This window comes from Neomonachus schauinslandi, chromosome 9 (genome assembly GCF_002201575.2).
Source record: "Neomonachus schauinslandi chromosome 9, ASM220157v2, whole genome shotgun sequence".
NCBI classification, from domain to species: Eukaryota; Metazoa; Chordata; class Mammalia; order Carnivora; family Phocidae; genus Neomonachus; species Neomonachus schauinslandi.
In genome coordinates this window covers 3,130,830-3,155,285 of record NC_058411.1, presented here as the reverse complement: position 1 = coordinate 3,155,285, position 24,456 = coordinate 3,130,830, and the positions used below count along the sequence as shown (strand labels likewise).

At 44.7% G+C, this 24,456-nt stretch overlaps 1 long non-coding RNA gene across 1 annotated transcript in view; it reads right to left on the bottom strand.

The window, feature by feature from the left end:
• Positions 1 to 646: 646 nt before the first annotated feature.
• LOC110571572 overlaps positions 647 to 24,456 on the bottom strand; it is a 29,490-nt gene continuing 5,680 nt past the window's right edge. The window contains exons 2-3 of the long non-coding RNA XR_002479795.2: positions 5,647 to 5,813; positions 647 to 1,861 (exon numbers count right to left, since the gene is read on the bottom strand). This is a non-coding gene — a long non-coding RNA (uncharacterized LOC110571572). The remainder of the gene's footprint in view (positions 1,862 to 5,646; positions 5,814 to 24,456) is intronic.

Sequence of the window (24,456 nt, the reverse complement as noted above, 5' to 3'; positions counted from 1 at the left end):
GGGTTCAGAGAAGTTCATGGCTCTGGGCAATCCCCCTTGAAAGTCCCTTAGGAAGGCACCTCACTGGGCCAGATAGGCTGCCTCTCTGTGGCCCCATGCCAGATTTTCCTTCAGCCTGGAATGGGCGTCGGTGCCTGTCTGAGCAGGGAGGGAGGTGGGGCTAACTTGATTTTGGGGGCCGAAGGCTCTTTGCTCTTGGAATCCCATGAGGCCATGGCTGATGGTGCCCAGGACGTATGCACACGTGGTGGGTGCGATTCCTGCACTAAACAGCTGTGTGTGTGTGTAGACCTCAGTGAGCCAAGTGCTTCCGTGACTTCATCCCCTGCAGATCACAGACTTCTATACTCTGTATTCAGGGGCCCTGGGATCAAAAACCATGTTCACATTCAGGCTCTGTCACACACTTGCCTTGTGAGAGTTTCTCCTATCAGTCAGACGGGACTGATTATACCTACTTCCTGCGAGTATTTGGGGGGTTAAATTAGATGAAGGAGGGGAGATGCCTTGTACATAGTAAGTGCTCAAGAAGTGGCAGTGGATTTGTTTTTTTAAAGATTTTATTTATGTATTTGACAGAGACAGAGACGAGCACAAGCAGGGGGAGCGGCAGGCAGAGGGAAAGGGAGAAGCAGGCTCCCCGCTGAGCAGGGGCTCAATTCCAGGACCCTGGAATCATCACCTGAGCCAAAGGCAGATGCTTCACCGACTGAGCCATTGGATTTTGAGTTGTTAATGGGCCACCCTTGGCTTGGTCTCAGAAGCAGCACCATTACAAAGAGCCCCTTAGGAGGGGCTGATGCTTCATTATGAAGGAAACTGTCCTATGAACAAGCCAATATAACAAAGTGGGGTTTTCCCAAAAGGAATGAAAAGCCCCCTGGATTAGGAAATGGAGCTGAGCTTGGGACCAGGAGGAAGGGGGGGCCTCTGCCCTGGGGAGAGGAGGCGAGGCAGGAATCCTGGGCCGTGGCTGGCTCTTGGACACGCCCCGGAAAAGGATGAAGCGCCCAGGGCCACAGAGCAGTTTGTTGGAGCCCCAAGGAGACTGAGTGGGGTGTGAGCATGGCCTGGGTGGACTGTGCCTTTGCCACAGCCTGAGGAATCGCTGCTCACAGGGAGCTGTGAGGACAGAGTCCCACTTGAGCAGCCTTGAACTGTCCTGGTCTGCAGGACGCTGTGTCGCTTCTGCAACAGCTTCGGGGAGTGGGGCCCTCCTGCCCTGCACAGGCTGTCCGAGTCTCAGCAGGGGTGGCCGGGAGGACCGGGTCTCTGGTCAGCGTGGTGGACGGCCACTGTCTGCTCAGCTCAGCGCGCGTTCCTTCTCCTTTGCTCACGGGGCCGGGCTCCTGACCCACTGAGCCTGGGACTCTGGCGGAGTGGGCCAGCTTAGTTCCGCAGGGTGGGCGCCCGGCCGTGGTGACTGGTTTGGGACAGGATCAGACTGCAGTCGCACCAATCACAGCCCTTCCCCAGGTGTTTTCTCACTGGAATTGGTGGGAAGAACTTATTTCTCCTTCTCATATCCAACGTTATACTGAAGCCACCAGGGAGAGTCGGAGATGAGAAACAGTGAGAAGCTTTCAAGATGCAGGCAGGGAAGCCACGCTCCAGCCCCTGTGTCTCCCATAGCTCGGCGCTGAGAGGCCACAAGCCCATTGCGTTTACGCTACTGGGAGCTAGGTTCCTGTTTTTGGCAACCAAAGGAACTTTGAACGACGCACCAGCGTTCCCAGGAGTTCGGTGTTGGGTGGGCGTGGGGAGGATCTCGAAAAAATAATGAATTTGCTTTCTTAGGAAGCGCTCAGAGTGCCTTACAAATTGAAGAGATGGAACCTTATTTGTTAGTGAGGCAGGACTCCTGGGGTGAACAAGAAAGGAATCTGATTAATGACTTGTAGATGCTATTTACATTCAGTGGCAGACACTCTTGGCTGTCTGTTCAGTCATTTCCAACAGCCTCTCCCCTTGGGGAAGCTGAGCTTCCCCAACTCTCAGCGGTCAGGGGGCCACATGACCTGGTCCTGGGCAACAGGACAGAAGTCTCTGCTGGTGGGGGTTTCATGGTTTGATATTTTTTCTTCTATTATAACTTGCCTCAAATAATTTTTAGAACTTAGTGGATGTATAAAAATAATGAAAAAGTTAAATAAATTTTTAAAAATATTTTATTTATTTATTTATTTGAGAGAGAGAGAATGAGCGAGAGCACATGAGAAGGGTTAGGGTCAGAGGGAGAAGCAGACTCCCCAATGCGGGACTTGATCCAGGGACTCCAGGATCATGACCTGAGCCGAAGGCAGTCGCTTAACCAACTGAGCCACCCAGGTGCCCTAGATTTTTTTATTATAAACATTTCTAGTTTCTTTTTATTCTGGATAAAATAAACATAAGTAGGGGTGCCTGGGTGGCTCAGTTGGTTAAGCGTCTGCCTTTGGCTCAGGTCATAATTCCAGGGTCCTGGGATGGAGCCCCGCAGCGGGCACCCTGCTCAGTGGGGAGCCTGCTTCTCCCTCTCCCTCAGCCTGCTGCCCCCCCTGCTTGTGCTCGCTTGTCTGTCATATAAATAAATAAAATCTAAAAAAAACCAAAACAGAACATAAGTATCAAATGTTCCAAGATAATTTACAGGGTAAATGAAAGCATACAGAATATGGGGGCGCCTGGGTGGCTCAGTTGGTTAAGCATCCAACTCTTGATTTCGGCTCAGGTCATGATCTCAGGGTGGTGAGACTGAGCCCCTGATACTCCTAGGAGGCAAGAGATTTCATTCATCCTTCATGTGACACACACTGATCTAGATCTGGGGACTCAAAGATCTACAAGATGCACTTCCCGCCCTGGGAACTCAGTGCTGGGAGACAGACACAAGAACAGATCATTGTACACTCTGATGTAAGCGCCATGACAAAAATAGGCTCAGGGTGTTATGGGAGCACAGTGAGGGCCAGAAGGCTTCCCAATGGCCGTGACACTGGAGCTGAGTGGTCAGGGAGATTTGGTCAGGGCAGAGGAAGGGCACGCCAGAGGAGGGGGCTGCACGTGCAGAGGTATAAAGGTGAGAGGCAGTGGGGTGGGAGCACACTCTGTGGGAAGGCAGGGCCCATCTGGAAGGCCTGGGACTGCGTGTGGGGAGCGTGGTCTCTCTCCTACAGGAGACAGTGGGGAGCAGGGAAGGCCACATGGAAATCTGTGTTGTAGGTAGATCATGGAGGCTGGTGGAACTGGGATTTGGGGATCACAAACCTGGGCACAGGGAGACAATGAGAAAGCTGCTGCAAGGGTCCGGGGGGGGGGAGGGGCACTCCTGTGAACCAGGAGCCCCTAGAAGGCATTTACTTCCCATCTGTGCTCTGGCGTGAGCAGATCTGGCTTTTCCAGTTCCTTGTTCAGAAACAGACCTCCTGATCGATGGTTCCGGACCTCTGAAAGCATCGGTCCACACAGCCATTTGATTGCTCCTGGAAGTTTTTTTGCTATTTTCAAAGAATGGATATCAAAATTCATTTTGATCAAAATACTTCATTAGCTTTTGACTTTCAGTGAGCAGAAAAGAGTCACCATTTAATCAAGAACCTTTTGTTCTGTCAGCTAATATCAAGTAAGGAGCTTCTAAAGAGAAATCCTGATTATACAATCATGAATAATCATGATGGAGATAAAAAGAGGGAAGGAACAGAGGAGTCCAGTGTGCTAGCATGAGCTCTCTGTTGAGCTAATTTTTTGAGAGGATGGATAAAATGTAGAGGAAGGAAAGCATCATCATAGATGAATCCTGGAACATGACACAATCCTGAAAAATACCGTCAGGAAGACCATGCTGTGGTTTGCCGGAAATCCTAAGGAAAACAAAATCGGCCTTTACGGTATCTCTCGGAGCAAGAAGAACGAGGGGGTGGACCAGGGCAGTGAGCACAGCCCTGAGAAGTCCCCTACACTCCCTGTCATAGACGGAAGAGCGGCCACCATGCACCGTCATGTCAGCAGCACACAGGCTCCTGGTAAGCTCGGCCCTGTAAGGGCCTGGGGATGGGAAGCTGGACATGCCAGTGATGCGGGTGGGGGGCAGGCGGCCACCGGCCCGGGCACACACTCATACTTCCACGTGGCAGGACTGCAGCTTCGACAACTAGAGGGAATTTTTAACCTTTTGGAGGTATTCATGTCCTGTGGTTGCCGAGACAAATGATCACAACCGGGGGCGGGGGGGGGGGGGGCTTAAAACAAGACATTTCTTCTCTCACAGTCCTGGAGGCCAGAGTCAGGCATCAAGGTGCGGCAGGACCGTGATCCCTGCACAGACTCTACGGGAGGATCCTTCCCGGCCTCTTGCAGCTTCTGCTGGCTCCAGGCCTTCCTTGGCTTGTGGTCACCTGCTCCCACTCCAGCCCCTGCCTCTGTCCTCACGGGGCCACCTCCACTGTGTGTGTCTCTTTAAGGACACTTGTCATTGGATTGAGGGCTCACCTGGCTAATCCAGGATTATCTCATCTCAAGATCCTTCATTACATCTGCAAAGACCCTTTTCCCAAATCAGGTGACACTCATAGGTTTCAGGGATTCGGATGTGGACATACCTCTTTTGGGGCCAGGATTCAACCCACAATGGGATCATAAACCACTTGCAGAATCTGAGGAGAGCCAAGGACTGTGAATCCCGTCACTGCTGGAAGCCAAGGCTGAGACAAGGGTTCCTGTATACGTAATTTATGGAGGGAGCGCTCCAAGGAGAAGGGGAGTGAGGAAAGCAAGCTAGGGCAGGAGGCAAAAGCTGAGCAAGAAGTGGCCTCAGCTGAGGACTAGCTTCTGCCTGATCTCCTGAGCTGCCCTGGACCCTGCATTGCACTAGAGCTGTTCCTACCTGGAGGCAAGGGGTGGCCTCTGTACCCCAAGTCAGTTAATTTCCCCTGGTGGGGGGCAGGTATAGTCTCTCTGGCCAGGAGCTCCCTGTAGGCCAAGGAGGATTCATCAAAGAAGTGGGTAGGAACACTCACAGCAGCACCTGGGGGTGGGTTAAAGGGATCTGGCCGAGGACCCACAACATCTGCTGCAGACTCTCTAGAAAAATCACACACACACCCCATTCAATCTCAGGGACTCCAGACACCCTCTAAAGCCATGGACTCCAGGTTAAGGACCTGTGACCACTGCCGACCTAACACTTCTGGCCTCTCATCCCACCTTGCCCCCTTTCCTCCTCTCCCAGAGGAAATGATGGGTGATGTCTGGGAGGTGGATGGAGCACACTCAAACCAATCCTCTTCTGACTGCCCTCCTGCAGAGCAGGCATCCCGCCCTAAGGAGGGGCCCACCTCAGGGTGAGTGAGATGAATTCAAAGGAAAGTCCCTTTGGCCACAGATGTACAGCCCTTTCTAATCAGCTTTTCAGTAATAAAGCTATTAGCTTAATCTCCACCTGTCCAACTCCTACCTCTCTCAAGTAGTTCTGAGTCCAGACAGGGAAACGAGAGGATATTTACAAACCTTCTAAGACCCCAAGTCATGTCATCAAAGACAGTGGCCCTCAAAGTATGATCTGTGGGCTGGCGGCCAATTTTCAAACTGCTACCCGACGGCTCGCCCCAGGACGTGATCAACGCTCTGCCTCTTCACTAGGAAAGCTTGCTACCAGAACAGTCAGCTGACCTTGACAGCGTGTGCTGTGATGCAGAAGACTCCCATTCCCGTGCAAACTCGCCTCCTTGCGGATCGGCACTTTGAGCAGCAATGACAGAGGCCGTTGTCAACAAACCTGGGATGCTGAGCCCAGAGAGGCTGATGAGTCAGGTGGGCCTGACCTGAAGGGCTCTCATCTGAAATACGGAGGACAGGATAATGGGCATAAATAAAAAAGAGACAACATCTGACTCCAAATAATGCAATGGTAACAAAATGATTAATGGGTGACTGTTCAGAGTCTTCACCACAGCTGCTGTGTTGCTGGCTGGGCTCTTGGAGGCCTCACCAGGGCAACGGGCAGGTGCCACGGCCGTACGGGGAAGGACCCAAAAGTACTTGTGGGGAAGAATAGAGTGGAGACAAGGGGAGGCGGTCGAAGGGGAAGTCCTGTGGGCCAGATGTGGGCGTGGGAGGGGGGGCTGGTGTGGTTTGGAGAGCAGCTACCATCATGCGGGGGGGGCGTGAAACTAAGTGGAGTTGGAACTGCCATGGAGGGTCCCTCACCAGCCTGGGCCCCTTGGCAGGTCCTAGCAATGTGCTCATGTTTTTGTAAATTCTGAAAAATTCAGCTATTTCACCGCAAATGGCTAAGACCACAGTCTCTTTCTGTTCCATTTCCACTTCTCCTGTCGGATGGCTACAGTTAGTTTAGGTGTAGTGGGCTGTTGTGGACGTGGCTCAGTGGCTTCTCTGTGTAGCCAAGGGTGTGGGGCCAGAGGTTTCAGGGATGTGAATGGGCCCCAGGGCACCTGGCAACAGAAGTGTGTGAGAAGTTGGGGAGAAGCAAGGTTTGAAACCCACGAAGCCAGAAGGTAGCTGGTGGAAAATGCTCCCGGTTACCAGAGGTGTGAGATGTAAGTGGATTCAATTCTTATCAATGCCTAATCAGGACAGAAGATCCCTTCTGTTAGGAATATACTCCGTAACGCAGTGACCGCAACTATAAACACACCACACATTTTTTATTCTGCTGGGAATTACAGGAAATAGATTTGATCAGAATTCTCGTGTCCTATGCAAGAACCAGTAGCAATAGTGCAAGGAGCCAAGTACATCCGTGTGCAAAGTCCTGTGTCTTCTACATCCTACGTCTACTGGAATGCAAATATGTGTATCCGATGCACCTTATCCTGATGCGGCCCGGCACGCGACACTGCCCCAGCAGCAGCAAAACCACCTCAGAAACAAGTGCTCTGTGACAGAGCCCTCACACATTGTCATTAGTAAGTCAACATATTATAAGAACGATTTGATTACAACAACGTGGTGCGCTACAACACAGTGGCCGAGACACATCTGAATCTGGATGTCTTAATTTCAGATACATTTTGTATATTCTTTCTGAATTACTGATCACATCTCCCAGCCAATGACTGGCAAGCCATGGTAGCTAAGGGCCCTGTCTTTTCTGGGTAGTCCCTAGTCAATGACTGAGCCAGACAGCAGTACAAGGGTCTAGCCATTTCCCCCTGACCCAGGACCTCTCCATCAAGGAATCTGCTCTAGAGCTCCCTCCTGGGCTGGCTGAGACTCTGCCAGGCCTGCACTGCTGTCTGATGGTGCCCTCTTTCCTTCACAGGTGTTATTCTTCAATAAACCTTTTGTACTCCGAACTCCTCAGCATCTGCTTCCCGGAGAACCCAATCTGTGGCACAATAACAGACCAAAATACAATCTCATTTTTCAGCTCTGTGACATGTATTAGTAAGAACTTAGGAAAGATTAACTTGGAATATGTATTAGTCAGATATTGACACAATAATGCCGGGTAACAAACCACCACAGAAGCTCAGAAGTATACAATAAGCATTTATTTCTTGTGCATGCAAAGGAGAGTTAGCTGGGGCTGTTCTGCTTCAGGCTGCAGGCCTCTGGAGCAGCTCTGTTGCATGTGTTGCATTCTGGGACCTGGGCTGAAGTTATCAGAGGGAAGCTCTTATCCTGGCAGATTACTGGAGTGTAAGAGTGCAAGCCCACATGCCTATGTACAAGCGCATTTCAAGCCTCTGCTCATAACATGTTCACTAGCACTGACTAAAGCAAGTCGCATGGCCAAATATGACATGAAGGGGTAAAGAATGACTTGAGGCCCTGAGGCCACGGCAAAGGGATTGGGTGTATACTATTACGGGGACTGATAATTCACCTATTGCCAGTAACTGTTCGTCAAGTTGGTGTAAGACTCGACATAACCATACTTAGGCAGCTCATACTTCCCAGTTACGCATCCGTTCTGGAATACTGTTAATGTTTATTTACAGGGCTTTCTCTGGGGTTAAGCACATATAGATGTAGAGATAACTGGATAATTATAAGATTTCTGGGGACTCGTGAAGATAATTCAGATTAAAAGGTTTTCTGGATATGCAAAGGCAAAATCTAATGCTCCTCTATTATAATGTCATATAAATACTGAATATGCTTCCTAGTTCAGTGGAATCTGATTAACACTTTAGGTGTAACATACACTGTGAATCTGTATTGCTGTTAAATACCTGTTTCAGGATATATGCATTTAAACCACTTTATTGAGGTATGTTTGACATACAGAATGCTGTACTTATTTTTTGGGGGGGGAGGAGGGGCAGAGGCAGAGAGAAAGAGGATCCCAAGCAGGCTCCCACTGTGGAACCCCACATGGGGCTCGATCCCACAATCCTGAGATCATGACCTGAGCCGAAATCAATAGTCAGACGCTTAACTGAGCCACCCAGGCAGAAATTGTTCTAAAAAACATATGATGAAAAATAGCAGTCCCTGCCCCACCACCCCCTTTCCTCTACCCTGCTACACACCGGCAACCACTCACTCTTCCAGCAGTTTCCAAGTCATAGGCCTACACAGCTATTTTGTAAATGACCAATAGATACTACTGACTCCTGTTACGGCAGATGAAGATTTAGCTCTTTCACACCAACAGCCCCGGAGTCTGCTTCCCCATCCTCTCATAGCTTATGATAAACTTTGGCTAAATCAATAATCAGTGTTTACATTATCAAGCACATGTAACAATTGCTCAGTGATGAGCCAGGAAGTTTGCCATTACATGCCCCCCACTCCTTCTAGTAACTTCCAGTTATTCTGTTATTCTTGGTATTCTGCTTTGTGTTTATGTTTGCATTGTTTTTGTTTCATAAAAAATTTCCCTAAAGTCTCCAACAGATCCTTCAATTACCTATCAATGTAATATTTTCAGAACACTTAAATGCAGTGGCTCGCCTACTAATTTCCTGGAACCCTCCTTCCCACAGCCTTGCATCCTTCCGCTCCAACTTAGGCCTGTTGCACATCCCGGTGATTCCTTTCACCGCTTTCCTCAATTAGAATCCTTATTTCCTAGGTCCCATGTCTTCCTCTTTCTTGGTTTAGCCCTGGTTTTGCAGAAGCACCTTCTCTGGGGTACATGGCAAATGCTGGCAAGGATGCTGTAGACGTGTCCACTCGTGCAGCTGTTCTGGAGAGCCATCTGGCAGTTCAATCAAATGAAGAATACACGTAAACGCTCTGACCTAGCAGTCTTGCTCCAGAGCACATATTAAAGGCAAATGCTACATGAGTCCATAAGAGGATATGTTATGAGGATGGTCCCCGTAATGCTGTTTATGTGTTTGTGTGCATAGACTTCTGATTTCTGTAGGTAACTGTTTACCTTATCACTTCACTGAGTTCTCCTAATAGCAGTTTTTTAGTTGATTCTCTTGGGTTTTCTAAGTACTTGATCATACCATCAATAAATAGCAGAAGTTTTACTTCCTCTTCTCTACTTTTTATAGATCTAATTTCTTCCTCTTGTCTGATTGCTTTGGTTAATACCTTCAGTACAATGTTAATTGGTGGTAGAGACAGAAATTCTTGTCCTGACTTTAGAAGGGCTATGGGCCATTACATTTCATTTAATTTTTATTACACATTGGATTTCTTTTTTACTTTTTTTTTTTTAAATGTAATTTCTATACCCAACAGGGGGCTTGAACTCATCACACCAAGACCAAGAGTCGCACGCTCTACTGACTGAGCCAGCCAGGTGCCCCTCATTATTACTGTATTTTTAACTTTCTTTTTAAATTGTGGAATGACTCATACACACATATAAACATACAAAAATGTGTGTGTAAAATACATATGTATTATCAAGAAGACTAAGAATAAAACCAATACCGGTGTCCTATTCACTCAGGTTAAGAAACAACATTATTAGGGGAGCGCCTGGGTGGCTCAGTCGTTAAGCGGCTGCCTTCGGCTCAGGTCATGATCCCAGGGTCCTGGGATCGAGCCCCGCATCGGGCTCCCTGCTCGGTAGGGAGTCTGCTTCTCCCTCCCCCCCTGCTTGTGCTCTCTCTCTGTCTCTGTCAAATAAATAAATAAAATATTTAAAAAAAAAGAAAAAGAAACAACATTATTAGGTCTTGGAAGTTCCCTGGGAGCCTCCCCCTAAGGTAGCTGCCATCTTGTCTTTTGGGTTATCATTTTGTAGTAGTTGGGGGTGGGGTGGGGATAATGGGCTATAACAAAGATATTCAAGGATACTGAATTAGAAGGGCGCCTGGGTAGCTCAGTCAGTTAAGCAGCTGACTCGATTTTGGCTCAGGTCATGATCTCAGGGTCCTGGGATTGAGCCCCGTGTTGGGTTCCGTGCTCAGCAAGGAGTCTGATTGAGGATTCTCTCCCTCTCCCTCTGCCCCACCCCCCAGCTCACTCTCTGTCAAATAAATAAATCTTAAAAAAAAAAAAAAGATACTACATTAGAAAATGAAGAAGTGTTTCTTTTTCACATCTAGACCCATGTGAACAGTCCAGGCTGGTGAGCGGCTCCTGCTCTAAATGGTCATTCAGGCAAACAGATTCCTCATATCTTTGTTTTCTGTCGCTAGGATGTTTTACTGTCTGTGTGGCTGAAGCTGTCATCGGCACTTCTGGATGCCAGCCAGCTATAAAGGGGAAAGAAATAATGGGAAAGGCACCCTAAAGTCTTAGACCCAGACCCCGAAGCAGCACATCACTTCTACTTAGGCTCCAATAGCAAGACTTTTGTCACACGGCCATCCACATGCTGCTCAATTACAACTTTGTTACCAGGGGAGATGGGCAGAATGGGTTTTGGGAGACAAAAATCCATCACTCATTCCCTTGACTTCCTTTGTGGTTTTACCACCTTCATGTGTACCCCAATGGTATCTTTCAGTAAATAGAACGAAAACTAAATGGCATGCATGTATCTGCCTATGTAAGGAAAAGGCAACACTACCACTATTGGACTGAAGGCTTCCAGGAAAATAGAACTAAATAGAGGTTCTCCATCACAGGCTGGCTTCCGCTTCCCTAACTGCTTACAGGACCCCTTCCGGGTAAGAGCAGGGGACAACTATGCAGGAGAGCTCACACAGCAAGCCCAAGAGTGCTCTCCTTAGAAAGGTCTACTTGCTTCCAAGGTTGGACCTTGGCTGGTATCTGGGGACTTGGATTTCAGGGGGGTTCCCACCATTCCCTTAATGATAAGAGTGACCCTCTGTGTGTAAACTGCAGCAAACATTATAGTTTATGCTGAACATTTGCTTTCCTTCTGGGACTGGGTCAGTCTGGTATGTGCCTATATGGCTGGCCTCCAATAAAAACCCCGGGTGCTACATCTGTAATGGATTAGCACAAATTTGGTGCTGGAGGAATTAAGCATGCCCTGTGTGACTGCACTTGGAGGATTCCTGGGTCACACCTGATTTCCCCTAGACTTTGCCCATAGCCCTTCTCCTTTGTTGACTGTGTGTCCATTCACTATAATCAAGCAAAACCTTGAGTACGACTACGTGCTGAATTCTGAACCTGGGGGTGGTCTGGGAGAACCTTCACAGTAAGGTTATGAAACGTGGGAAACACAGGGGTCACCACAGATGGAGCATTTGGCTGGACTAAAGTGTGGGTCACGTTCAGTGTGTCTCTCAGGAATAGTGCCAAGATGAGTGGGATTTGCTGTACTTTCTGCTGCTTAGTTCATCCTGCCCTACCTCCTGCTCTCAGGAGGGGGTCAGAGCAGAATATTTCGATGGTGTAAAATGAAGGTTCTCAGTTAATGCTGGTGGCAGGGAATTCATTAGTACAAGGTCTAGGCAAACCAAGTAAAGATGAGATTCTGGGCCAGGACAACCAAGGCACTCTGACCCTAGAAAAAATGGCATATGGCAATGGCAGTGGGCACTGGTACCTGCTCCAGTCTGAACTGGGTGCCCTTTACATCTGATGCACAACTTTTATCACCACCTTCCTGGTGGTTCCCTATGCCTTTCCCTCTTATTTCCTATACTGCTTGCCTCTCTTGATTTGGTGGAGCAAATCCTCTCATGGCTTCCTGAGAGAGGGTCCCCACGGACGGTAAATTGTTTGAGACCTTACACGTCCAAAAATGTCTTTATTCTAACCCCATACTTGATTGATAGGTTTAGTTACAGGCTGGAAGAAACTTTTCCTCAGAATTTTGGAAGTATTTCTCCACTGTTCTCTTTCGTTCAGTGAATTTGTATTGAGAACCTAATACATGCCTGGCACTGCTCTAAGCATGTGGGATACATCAGTGACTAAGAAAAAGACAGAGTCCAAGAGCTTATGTTCCAGACTGAGTTCTGGCTTTCGGTGTAGTTGCTGAGAAGTCTAAAGGCAATCTGATTTCTAATCCTTTGTACGTGACATTTTCTCCGCCAGCTTGCGGGATATTCTCTTTATTCCAAGCGTTCAAAAAGTTCACAGTGTTGTGCCTTGTATAGATTTATTTTCATCCATTCTGCTGGGTACTTGGTGGGCTCACTTGTTCTTTAGACTCATGTCCTTCAGTTCTGGACATTTTTCTTGAACATTCTGTAGAGGATTTCCTCGTCCAGTGTTTGGATGCTGGACTTCTCTCTCAGGGTGGCACTCTTTCTTATCTCTAGTTCTCCTAAGATTCATCTTGTTGCTCTTCCTGGGAGATTTGCTCAATTTTCTTTTCCAACCCTTCTAGTGTTTTTATTTCTGCTACCCACATTTTTAATATCCAAGAGATTTTTTTCTTATAAAAATGTCATCCTGTTTGTTTCATAGATGCAGTATGAACTTACCTGAGAATATCAGCATGTTTTAAAATTTTCATCTCCCTGCATAGCCTGTTTTCTCCAACATTGTTTTCATCTATAAAACTCATGTTTAGAGGCTTTTCTCAGATGTATGGATAATCCCTGGTTGCCTGCTTATGATCAAGAGCCAGGGACGGGGGCGCCTGGGTGGCTCAGTCGGTTAACAGCATCTGCCTTCGGCTCAGGTCATGATCCTGGGGTCCTGGGATGGAGCCCCATGTCGGGCTCCCTGATCAGCAGGGGAGTCTGCTTCTCCCTCTTCCTCTGCCCCTGCTCGTGTGTGCTGTCTCTCACTCTCTCAAATAAATAAAATCTTGGGGGAAAAAAAAGAAAAAAAGAGCCAGGGACTAAAAAACACTTTGGAAGATCTGAGCACATGGTTTTAAGATTTTGACTTCGGGGTTCACTTCAGAGCAATCTGTATGGGACATTTGTTAGGGGAACTCTAATGCCTCTATCCTGGGAATTGGCAGACTCTCCAGAAAAGAATCTTTAAAATTTCTGCATGGAGAGTAAAGATTTGGTTGTGTCAGCTTAGTGGGAAGAAAAGGATGAGGCTCGGGTGCCTGGGTGGCTCTGTCGTTAAGCGTCTGCCTTCGGCTCAGGTCATGATCCCAGGGTCCTGGGATGGAGCCCCGCATTGGGCTCCCTGTTTGGTGGGGAGCCTGCTTCTCCCTCTCCCACTCCCCCTGCTTGTGTTCCCTCTCTCGCTGTGTCTCTGTCAAATAAATAAAATCTTTATAAATAAATAAAATCTTAAAAAAAAAAGATGAGGATCCCAGCATTCAATAATCACATGCTCTCTTAATCCCTATCTTCAAAATACTACTTGTGACCTTAATTTGGCTTAGTATCCCCTATACAGAAAGTCTTTTGTTTTGTCTTTTCCACTTAGATTTCTGCTAGGGAGGAATCTAGATTGGTGAGGATATATGTAGGATAAACCTCAAGAAGTGGGATTGCTGGATCGAAGAGTGCATACATTTTTAAATTTAATTTAATTTAATTTAATTTGAGTTCCATGCCCAGCGTGGAGCCCAACTTGGGGCTTGAACTCATGACCCTGAGATCAAGACCTGAGCTGAAGTCAAGAGTCGGACGCTTAACCAACTGAACCACCCAGGTGGTTACATTTTCAATTTGTATTGGTTATTGCATACATTTTCAATTTGTATTGGTTATTGCATACATTTTCAATTTGTATTGGTTATTGCCCATTTATGCTCTATTGAGCTTGTATCATACATACCACCACCAGCAATATGTTTCTTCATACCTTGTAAATAGTCATCAAACTTTTTGACTTTGAAAAAAGGTGGAAAATATTTTACCTATGTTATTTTAATTTACTTTTTTTTTTTTTTTACAGAGAGAGAGACAGCGAGAGCAGGAACACAAGCAGGGGGAGTGGGAGAGGGAGAAGCAGGCTTCCTGCTAAGCAGGGAGCCGGACATGGGACTCGATCCCAGGACCCTGGGATCATGACCTGAGCCGAAGGCAGACGCTTAACGACTGAGCCACCCAGGCACCCTAATTTACATTTTTTTTAAAGATTTTATTTATTTGTCAGATAGAGAGAGAGCACAAGCCAGGGGAGCGGCAGGCAGAGGGAGAAGCAGGCTCCCTGCTGAGCAAGGAGCCCGATGCGGGGCTCGATCCCCGGACCCCGGGATCATGACCTGAGCCGAAGGCAGATGCTTAACCAACTAAGCCACCCAGGCGTCCCAAATTTACATTTTCCTTAAGTTTGAGATTGAGCATCTTTTCATGGTTGAGACATGTTTCCATTTTATTTTCTCTTAAGTGTTTGCTCACATAACCTTTGCCCATTGCATTGTTAACTGATTTATAGGAGCGCTTCCCTTTTTCCAGTTTCTGGTTTGTTGAATTTGCTTATGGTGGTTTATTAGAAAGGAACACTGTTGTTTTTTTAACAAAGCACTTTCATTTTCTATGCAAAAGAGATTCAGAAAATTTACATAAAGGTGTGAGATGGTCAGCTAAGCAGGGAGCCGCCAGTGTGGTTTGGACAATGCTGCCACAGGAGCAGGGCCAGGGCCCCCCATCCCACAGGCTGCCTGCGGGGCCTTCTGCTTTTCCTGATAGGACATGGTCAAAGGGACAGCAGAGAGAGCAAAGCAGACAACCCTAGCCTCCACTGTGCCTGCCCTTCCCTAATTACCCAGTGAGTGAGGTTTTTGGGCCTTGCTCCATCATGTCTGAGTTTGGGGGTGTTAGAAACGGGGAGAAGTAGAATAAAATTGCCTTCTGAAAACATACATTTCCTTGTTTATTTTTTTTTAAGATTTTATTTATTTATTTGACAGAGAGAGATAGCAAGGGAGGGAACACAAGCAGGGGGAGTGGCAGAGGGGGAAGCAGACTCTCCGCTGAGCAGCGAGCCCGATGTGGGGCTCGATCCCAGGACCCTGGGATCATGACCTGAGCTGAAGGCAGACGCTTAACAACTGAGCCACCCGGTGCCCCTATTTTCTGTTATTTTTTTTTAAAGATTTATTTATTTTGAGAGAGAGAAAGAGAAAGCAGGAGGTGCAGAGAGAGAGGAAGAGAGAATCTTAAGCAGGCTCCACACTCAGCATGGAGCCCCATGCTGGGCTAGATCTCAGGATCCTGAGATCATGACCTGAGCCAAAATCAAGAGTCGGATGCTTAACCGACTGAGCCACCCAGGCGCCCCTTGTTATTGTTTTGTCTTAAGAGGGAAAGGTCCCTGCAAGGCCCTTTGTGGGGGGACCAAAATGCCATCATAGTAGTAAAGACTAGAGCATCTACAAGTATTGAGAGGGGAAAATATTCTTCAGTGTGGTCAAATTTCTTCTATGGTTTCTGCATCTTTTGTCTTGTTGAGAAAGACCCACATTCCGAGATTATTAAAAATTCCTCTTGGGCATCTGCCTTTGGCTTGGGTCATGATCCCGGGGTCCTGGGATCAAGTCCCCACATCGGGCTCTCTGCTCAGTGGGGAGTCTGCTTCTCTCTCTGCTACCCGCCCTGCTTGTGCTCTCTCGCTCTGATAAATAAATAAAATCTTAAAAAAAAAAAAAAAAAGCCAAAAGCACTTGACAAGGATGATAGGACACAAACACCATTAAAAAAAAAAAGGTCTCCCCTTACTGCCCATATTATTTTTCTTTTTTGTATTTTAATTTTTTCTTCATTTGGATTTTGCCCCCAGATGGCTACCCAGTTGTCCTAACCTTATTTATTGAACATTCATCTTTTACTTAGACATTTTAAATAACGTTTTAAAAATTACACACAAAAGTCTTGTGTATTTGGGTTTATTTCTGGAATTCTTGTTCTGTTGACCTGCCTATTCGTGTGCCTATGCTCCACTATTACAATTATTATAGTTTGTCTTATCTTTTAATATTTGATAGAGCTGATTCCCCATTTATTCTTTTTAGAATTTCCAGGGCTCTTTTTGTTTTTACTTTTTCCACTTGAACTTTGAAATTGTCTTGTCCAGTTTCTAAACATGGTTTGGAATTTAATGGAATCACATTAAATTTATGGGTTAAAATACATTTATGATGTTGAGTCTTTCTATTCAAGAACATGGTGTGCCTTGCCACTTGTCCTTCTGAGTCCTTGTGTAGCATTGTGAAGTTTTTACCCTAAAGATCTTACTGTTCTGGGGTGTGTGGCTGGCTCAGTCAGTAGACGATGTGACTCTCAATCTCAGGGTTATGAGTTTGAGCCCCAAGATGGGTGGGTGTAGAGATTACTTAAAAAAAATTTTTTTTTTTTTTTTTTAAAGAGGGGCACCTTAGATACATTCTAAGACCCCCAGTGGATGTTTGAAACCGTGGAGAGTACTGAACCCTGTATGTATGTTTTTTCCTGTACATATGTATGTGTGATAAGGCTTAATTATTACCAGTCAGGCACAGTAAGAGATTAAAAACAATAACAAGACAGAGCAATTATAATGAAATACTGTAAGAAAGTATATGTGAGTGTGTTCTCTCTCTCAAAAGATCTTCTTGTATCGTACTCAACCGAACTTCCTCTTTTTGGGTGAGATGTGAGATGATAAAATTCCCATGTGATGAGATGAAGTGAGGTGAATAAGGCAGGCATCGTGATGTAGCACGAGGCTACTACTGACCTGACAACAGTCAGAAGGAGGATCATCTGCTTCTGGACCACAGTTAACCACACGTAACTGAAACAGTGGAAAGCAGAACCACGGATAAGAGGTACTACTGTATGTATATGTTTTAACTTTGCAGAAATGAAATCATATTATACTTACTCATCTGCAACTTGTTTTTTTACTGAATATATTTTGGACAGCTTTCCATGTCAGTCCAAATGGGCTTATGCATTTATTTTTTTTAACAACTGCAATGTATGGAATTTCCATAATTTATCTAACTCTTTATTGATGGGTATTTAGGTAATTTCCAATTTTTTACGATTATGAACAATGCTTCAGTGAAAATCCTTGTATACATAAACTTTATATATTTGTGAGGATAAATTGCTAAGAATTGGAGTTGTTGACTCAAATCATGTTAACTACAATAAATATTTTGACAGTCATTCACAAATTGCCCTCCAAATAGTAGCAATTTTCATTCCTACCAATGCCTTTTTTTAAACTTTTTTTTATTATGTTATGTTAATCACCATAATTACATCATTAGTTTTTGATGTAGTGTTCCATGATTGTTTGCATATAACCCCCAGTGCTCCATGCAGTACGTGCCCTCTTTAATACCCATCATCAGGCTAACCCATCCCCCCACCCCCCTCCCCTCTAGAACCCTCAGATTGTTTCTCAGAGTACATAGTCTCTCATGGTTCGTCTCCCCCTCCGATTTCCCCCCCTTCATCTTTCCCTTCCTACTATCTTCTTCTTTTTTTTAAATATATAATGTATATTTGTTTCAGAGGTACAGGTCTGTGATTCAACAGTCTTACACAATTCACAGCACTCACCATAGCACATACCCTCCCCAGTGTCTATTACCCAGCCACCCCATCCCTCCCACCCCCCACTCCAGCAACCCTCAGTTTGTTTCCTGAGATTAAGAATTCCTCGTATCAGTGAGATCATACGATACATGTCTTTCTCTGATTGACTTATTTCGCTCAGCATAATACCCTCCACAATGCATCTTAATACTTGTACAAACATGAAACTCTGTGACAATACTATTATCAGAATTATATATTGGTAATTGATATTTTCCAATGTGATAGTAAAAAATTGTTTTGGTTTGCATATCTTTCATTAGAACAGTTGAGCATCTTGGGAGTGGGGAAGTTCTTCTAGGCATGACAGGAAACTCAGAAGTCATAAACAGGGCGTCTGGGTGGCTCAGTTGTACGCATCTACCTTCGGCTCAGGTCATGATCTTGGAGTCCCGGGACTGAGCCCCGCATTGGGCTCCCTGCTCAGTGGAGTCTGCTTCTCCCTCTGACCCTCACCCTGCTTGTGCTCTCTCTCAAATAAATAAAATATTTAAAAAAAAAAGAAGTCATAAACTAAGTCTGATAAATGCAACTTTTGTAAATTGCTTGCTTATGTCCTTTGGCTGTTTTTTCCTACTGGGTAATGTTTCCTTTCTAATGACTAAAAGAAGCATTTTTAAGTTTAGGGATTCTAGGCACTTGCCATATGTGTCACAAATATTTTTTCCAAGTTTGTTGTCTTTTTGAATGGCGTTTTGTATGCAAGATACAGAATAAAAATATCTGGCTTATTTGTTTAGCGCTATGTTTAGAAAAGTCTTCCCTATTTCAAGATCATGAATATATTTATTCAAGTAGTTTTTTTAATTCTTATGGTTAATTTTTCTATTTAAATCTTTGATCCATCTGGAGTTTATTTTGGAATGAGAAGTAGGAACCCGTATTTATTTTATTATAAATGGACAGTTGGTTGTTGCAATACCTTTTATTAAATTAATCCTGCCATCTTTACCATATGTCCATTTTTACTATGGTCTAATTCTTTATTATAGTGCATTGATGTTTTAATTAAGGAGGCTTTATAATACATATTAATATTTGGGAGGCAAACATTACTTTTCTTTTTTTCAGAATTTCCCATGATTCTCAAATATTTTATTCTGCCAAATGAAATTTAGAATAATTTTGACAAGTTCTAAAGAAAATTCTGTTTAGATTTGGATTGCATTCAATTTATACATTAATTCAGAAAGACCTGGCATTTTCCCACAACCTCTACGGTCAACTCATCTTCGACAAAGCAGGAAGGAATATCCAACGGAAAAAAGAGTCTCTTCAACAAAGGGTGTCGGGAAAACTGGACAGCAACATGCAGAAGAATGAAACTGGACCACTTTCTTACACCACACACAAAAATAAATTCAAAAACAGGTTAAGACCTAAGTGTGAATCCATTAAAATCCTAGAGGAGAACACAGGCAGCAACCTCTGTGACCTTGGCCACAGCAACATCTTACTAGGCACGTCTTCAAAGGTAAGGGAAACAAAAGCAAAAATGAACTACTGGGTCCTCATCAGCATAAAAAGCTTCTGCACAGCTACTCCGGGATCATGACCTGAGCTTCTGCACAGTAATCCATCAACAAAATGAAAAGGCGGCCTAAAGAATGGGAGAAGGTATTTGCAAATGACATATCTGATAAAGGGTTAGAATCCAAAATCTATAAAGAACTTATCAAACTCATCACCCAAAAACCAAATAATCCAGTCAAGAAACTGGTAGAAGACATTTTTCCAAAGAAGACATACAAATGGCTAATAGACACATGAAAGATGCTCAACGTCACTCATCATCAGAGAAATACAAATCAAACCCACAATGAAATACCATCTCACACCGGTCAGAATGGCTAAAATTAACAAGTCAGGAAACGACAGATGTTGGCGGGGATGCAGAGAAAGGGGAACCCTCCTACACTGTTGGTGGGAATGCAAGCTGGTGCAGCCACTCTGGAAAATAGTATGGAGGTTCCTCAAAAAGTTAAAAATAGAACTACCCTATGATCCAGCAACTGCACTACTCGGTATTTACCCAAAGGATACAAAAATACTGATTCGAAGGGATACATGCACCCTGATGTTTATAGCAGCAATGTCCACAATAACTAAAATATGGAAAGATGAATGGATAAAGAAGATGAGGTGTGTATACACACACACACAAAAGATTATAAAGATGTGGTGTGTGTGTGTATATATACACAAGATTATTCAGTCATAATAAAGAATGAAATCTTGCCATTTGCAATAACATGGATGGAGCTAGAGAGTGTTATGCTAAGCAAAATAAGTCAGAGAAAGACAAATACCATATGATTCCACTCATATGTGGAATTTAAGAAACAAACCAGATGAATATAAAGGAAGAGAAAAAGAAAAAGAGGGAGGCAAACCATAAGAGACTTTTTTTTTTTTAAAGATTTTATTTATTTGACAGAGAGACAGCGAGAGAGGGAACACAAGCAGGGGGAGTGGGAGAGGGAGAAGCAGGCTTCCCACAGAGTGGGGGAGTGGGGAGCCTGATGCGGGGCTTGATCCCAGGACCCTGTGATCATGACCTGAGCCGAAGGCAGACACTTAATGGCTGAGCCACCCAGGTGCCCCTCTTTTTTTTTTTTTTTTATGATTTTATTTATTTGATTGTCAGAGAGAGAGCGCAAGCAGGGGGAGCGGCAGGCAGAGGGAGAAGGAGAAGCAGGCTCCCCGCCAAGCAGGGAGCCTGATGCAGGGCTTGATCCCAGGACCCTGGGATCATGACCTGAGCCGAAGGCAGAGGCTTAACTGACTGAGCCACCCAGGTGCCCCATAAGAGACTCTTAATGACAGAGAACAAACAGGGCTGCTGGGGTAGGTGGGCGGGGGATGGGCTAGATGGGGGATGGGTATTAAGGAGGGCACTTGTGATGAGTACTGGGTGTTGTATGTAATTGATAAATCACTGAATTTTATTCCTGAAACCAGTATTACACTATATGTTAACTAACTAGAATTTATATAAAAACTTGAAAAAAAGACTGGCATTTTCACAGTGTTGTGTCTTCTTACCCCAAAACAAGGTATTTCATTTAATTATTTTAGTTTCTTTACAGAGTTTTATAGTATTCTTCAAGTAGTTTTTGAAAACTTTCTAAGTATATTCAGAGACATTGTGCAGCTCAACCCCAGGGGGGCACCACCCACACTGTGGTCAATGAGATTAAAGGCCCCCACTTCCCTGTGTGATAGGTACAAACAACTATGAGTTTATTCCTCTTTTTAATTTTGCTATTGTGAGTGACAGGAGTGATATTTCCTTTTGTTTTATTTAAATTACTATTTTCACACGAGAAAGTTTGAATACTGATTTTATGACCTGTTGCCCTATTACACTGTCTTAAGACTTTTTCAGTTGATCCCCTTAGGTTTCCCCACATATAGTCCTATATAAATTATGATAACTTCATTTTGAACTTTTTCGTACTGTACTAGCTAGCACTTCTAGCACAATATTAAATAATGGAATCTTGAGTAGAATTCATGACACATCTTTTGACCTTAAGTCCAATACCCTTTTTTGGGTACATATTCAATCCACAAAACAGTCCTGAGCACCAGTCACCTTTTATAATCTTTTCTTATCCCAACAGGCAGATCGAGAAGTGCAATGAATATCCAGTTAATTCTTACACGAAATTCTCCCCAGCAAATTCAATATTCTATCTTACTAAAAATTGAAATGCGACCCTAAAGAAAGAGTGTTCTCCAAGGATATGTTTTGGGTTTTTTTTGGGGGGGGGGGAGAGGAAAGTGGACCGAGCTGGGGCTAAGGCAGTGACTGAAAAATGGGCATGCCAAATAGGTAATTACTTGAAAGTCAAATGCATAAAATAAACAAGGGGCTGAACCACCCTCTACCACACCCACCAAAAAAAGGCTAGAAGCAGAACTATTTGAAAACACAGTGATATAGCCCTAAAGCAAAGCTTAACCTCAGGTTAAGGTAGGAGAAAAGCAAGCATGAACAAGCATGTTTTCAAGTATGTGAACTGCAATCACATGTAGCTAGCAATCTAGTGAGAGGAGACAGCAATGCAATAAACGTCATAATAAAGTTAAGTATTAACATGAAGTAGTAAAAGTTAGAGAATGTTTCTTAAAGGAGGTGGGACATTCATTTGGCAGATACAGAGCACCTACTGATTGCCAGCCCCCAACCTAGAAGCAAAAGGATGAACAAGAGAGGATCCCTGTCCTCAGCGAGCTTGTAGTCTACTGGTAGAGGTGAATGTAACTCAAGTAAATACATAAATATATGTGAAGATACTTTGTGTATATTATTAGAAGTCGTGACAAGGCCCACAGAGGAAATACAGATGCTGAGAGGGTACTAAGGTGACATAACCTAGATGTGGGGTGTCAGGCAGAGCCTCTGTGAGAAAGCAGCCTTTCAGCTGGAATCTGAGGGAAGACGAGGCAGAGGTGATGTGGAAGCTAAGGTTTGAGGGATGAGGCAGCAGTCCAGCCCGTCCGATGAACACAGGTGAGAGGGAATCTAGCTTGTGCAAAGGCACAGAATCCCAGGTGGGACAGGTCTGAGGAGCTACAGGTGGTATCGCTCAGTAAAGGAGCATGGAGAAATAGAAACACCGGGAAGAGAAAGAAAAAAACCCCACAAAGGTATCAGCAAGAAGGAAAAGGAGAAAACCAGAAATTCAATTCAGTATGTGTTGAACATTTACTACGTGCTGCATGATCTAGTAGGGGATTCTTTCAATTCCAAAGAGTAAAAAGACTGGCTCCTCCTCTCAGTAAACTTGGTCTAGCTGGGTTCCTAACAGAAACATTCTTTTTTGTTTGTTTGTTTTTAAAGATTTTATTTTATTTTTTTATTTGATAGAGAGAGACACAGCGAGAGAGGGAACACAAGCAGAGGGAGTGGGAGAGGGAGAAGCAGGCTTCCCGCTGAGCAGGGAGCCTGATGCGGGGCTCGATCCCAGGACCCTAGGATCATGACCTGAGCTGAAGGCAGACGCTTAACGACTGAGCCACCCAGGCGCCCCAGAAACATTCTCCTTTTAAGATAATCTTTCAGAGAATACTCCCTACCCCATCCTAGGCTAGATCTTTTTAATATCATAAATTGTGTTTTTACTTTTTCAAACAGCAACTCTTAAAATGGAATTTGAAGTTAACAAACGCATGTTCCTTCCTGTCACAGGCTCCCAACTGCTACTTCACTGAAGCCTGTGGCTAGAAATCACTCAGTTTTACTGGTCACTTCTCAACAGTCCCAAATGTCCACGAAAGCTCTCCAGGGAGTGACTGAGAAGTGTGTCTGATCATGTATAAGCAGCAGCATGTTAATTTTTTCTTTACACGGAGCATACCAGCTCTTTTTGTTCAATCCCCTTTACTCTCTTTCCTGTTTAAGGTTCTCAGATAGAAGAAACCAGAAACTATAATTGAGATTATTAAGCTTGAATGCCCTTGCTCTAATCTCTAAACAGATAAAATCCACAATGTTTATTGGGCTGCCTGGAAAGGCTGTTATTGAGCCTCTGACTGGAGGAGCTTAACAGTGAAAAACAAAGCTCTGCAAGTTCTAGCTACAAGAAGTAATGTCCTAATTTGGGTTCAGTTCTAAGAATACTCTAAGTAATAATTCAACTGGTTCTGTGCCTGTGAGCGACAGAATATCACAGCCTTGTGACAAATGAGTCCTTCGTTTTCTTTCTATATTTCTTCTTTCGTTACTGTGGTATGGAACCCACATTTCTGTCTTATCCCTAGAGTCGAAGACAAAACAGGACACATGCAGCTGTATTTATATGAGGGGATGGGACACAGCTGTGGATCTTTTAAGGCTGGGACTGGAGATGGGCCATAGGTAGAGGTGTTTTGTTTTTAATTAGAGAAAGAGAGCCATTCTGTTGACAACTGCCAGCACCACTGCCAAACATTCAGGCAGAACTGACCCCTCACCCCCAGTCCCTCTTTGCTGTTACTGCTCTTGCTAAGGTAATAGTTTATGCTGCACGGAAGGAGGCGGTGGTAGCTTGAGAGCTTGCTCAGGAGACAAGGTAAGACACTGCTGGAGTATATTATCCTAGATGAGGTAAGAGGAACTTATTACAAGAACACGGTGGAGAAATTAGTTTTGAAATGAAGAGACACCTCTTCCTTTGATCCTAGAAGAATAAGAAGATTCAGATAGAGATGAAAATACAGTTATAGGGGCGCCTGGGTGGCTGTCGATTAAGCCTCTGCCTTCAGCTCAGGTCATGATCCCAGGGTCCTGGGATTGAGCCCCGAGTCTGGCTCCCTACTCAGCGGGGGAGTCTGCTTCTCCCTCTCCCTCTGCCCACTGTTCGTGCTCTCTCTCGCTCACTCTCTCTTTCAAATAAATAAAATCTTTAAAAATGCAGGTATAACTTAGAAATAGAGGGAGGTTCATGCCCTATGGCAGAGACTCCAAACTTTGTAGAATCTCAGACCCATAACAGTTCTGTTTATTAGATGTCCAATCTAATAAGTACTTATTCCTAATAATTTAGTAGCTATTTGAAAAATAAATTGGACACTGTGCAGTTTGCTCTGGATTTCATTTAACAGCACATACAATTCACCCATTTAAAGTGTATAAATCAGTGGTTTTTAGTATATTCAGAATTGTGCAACTATCACCTCAATCAATATT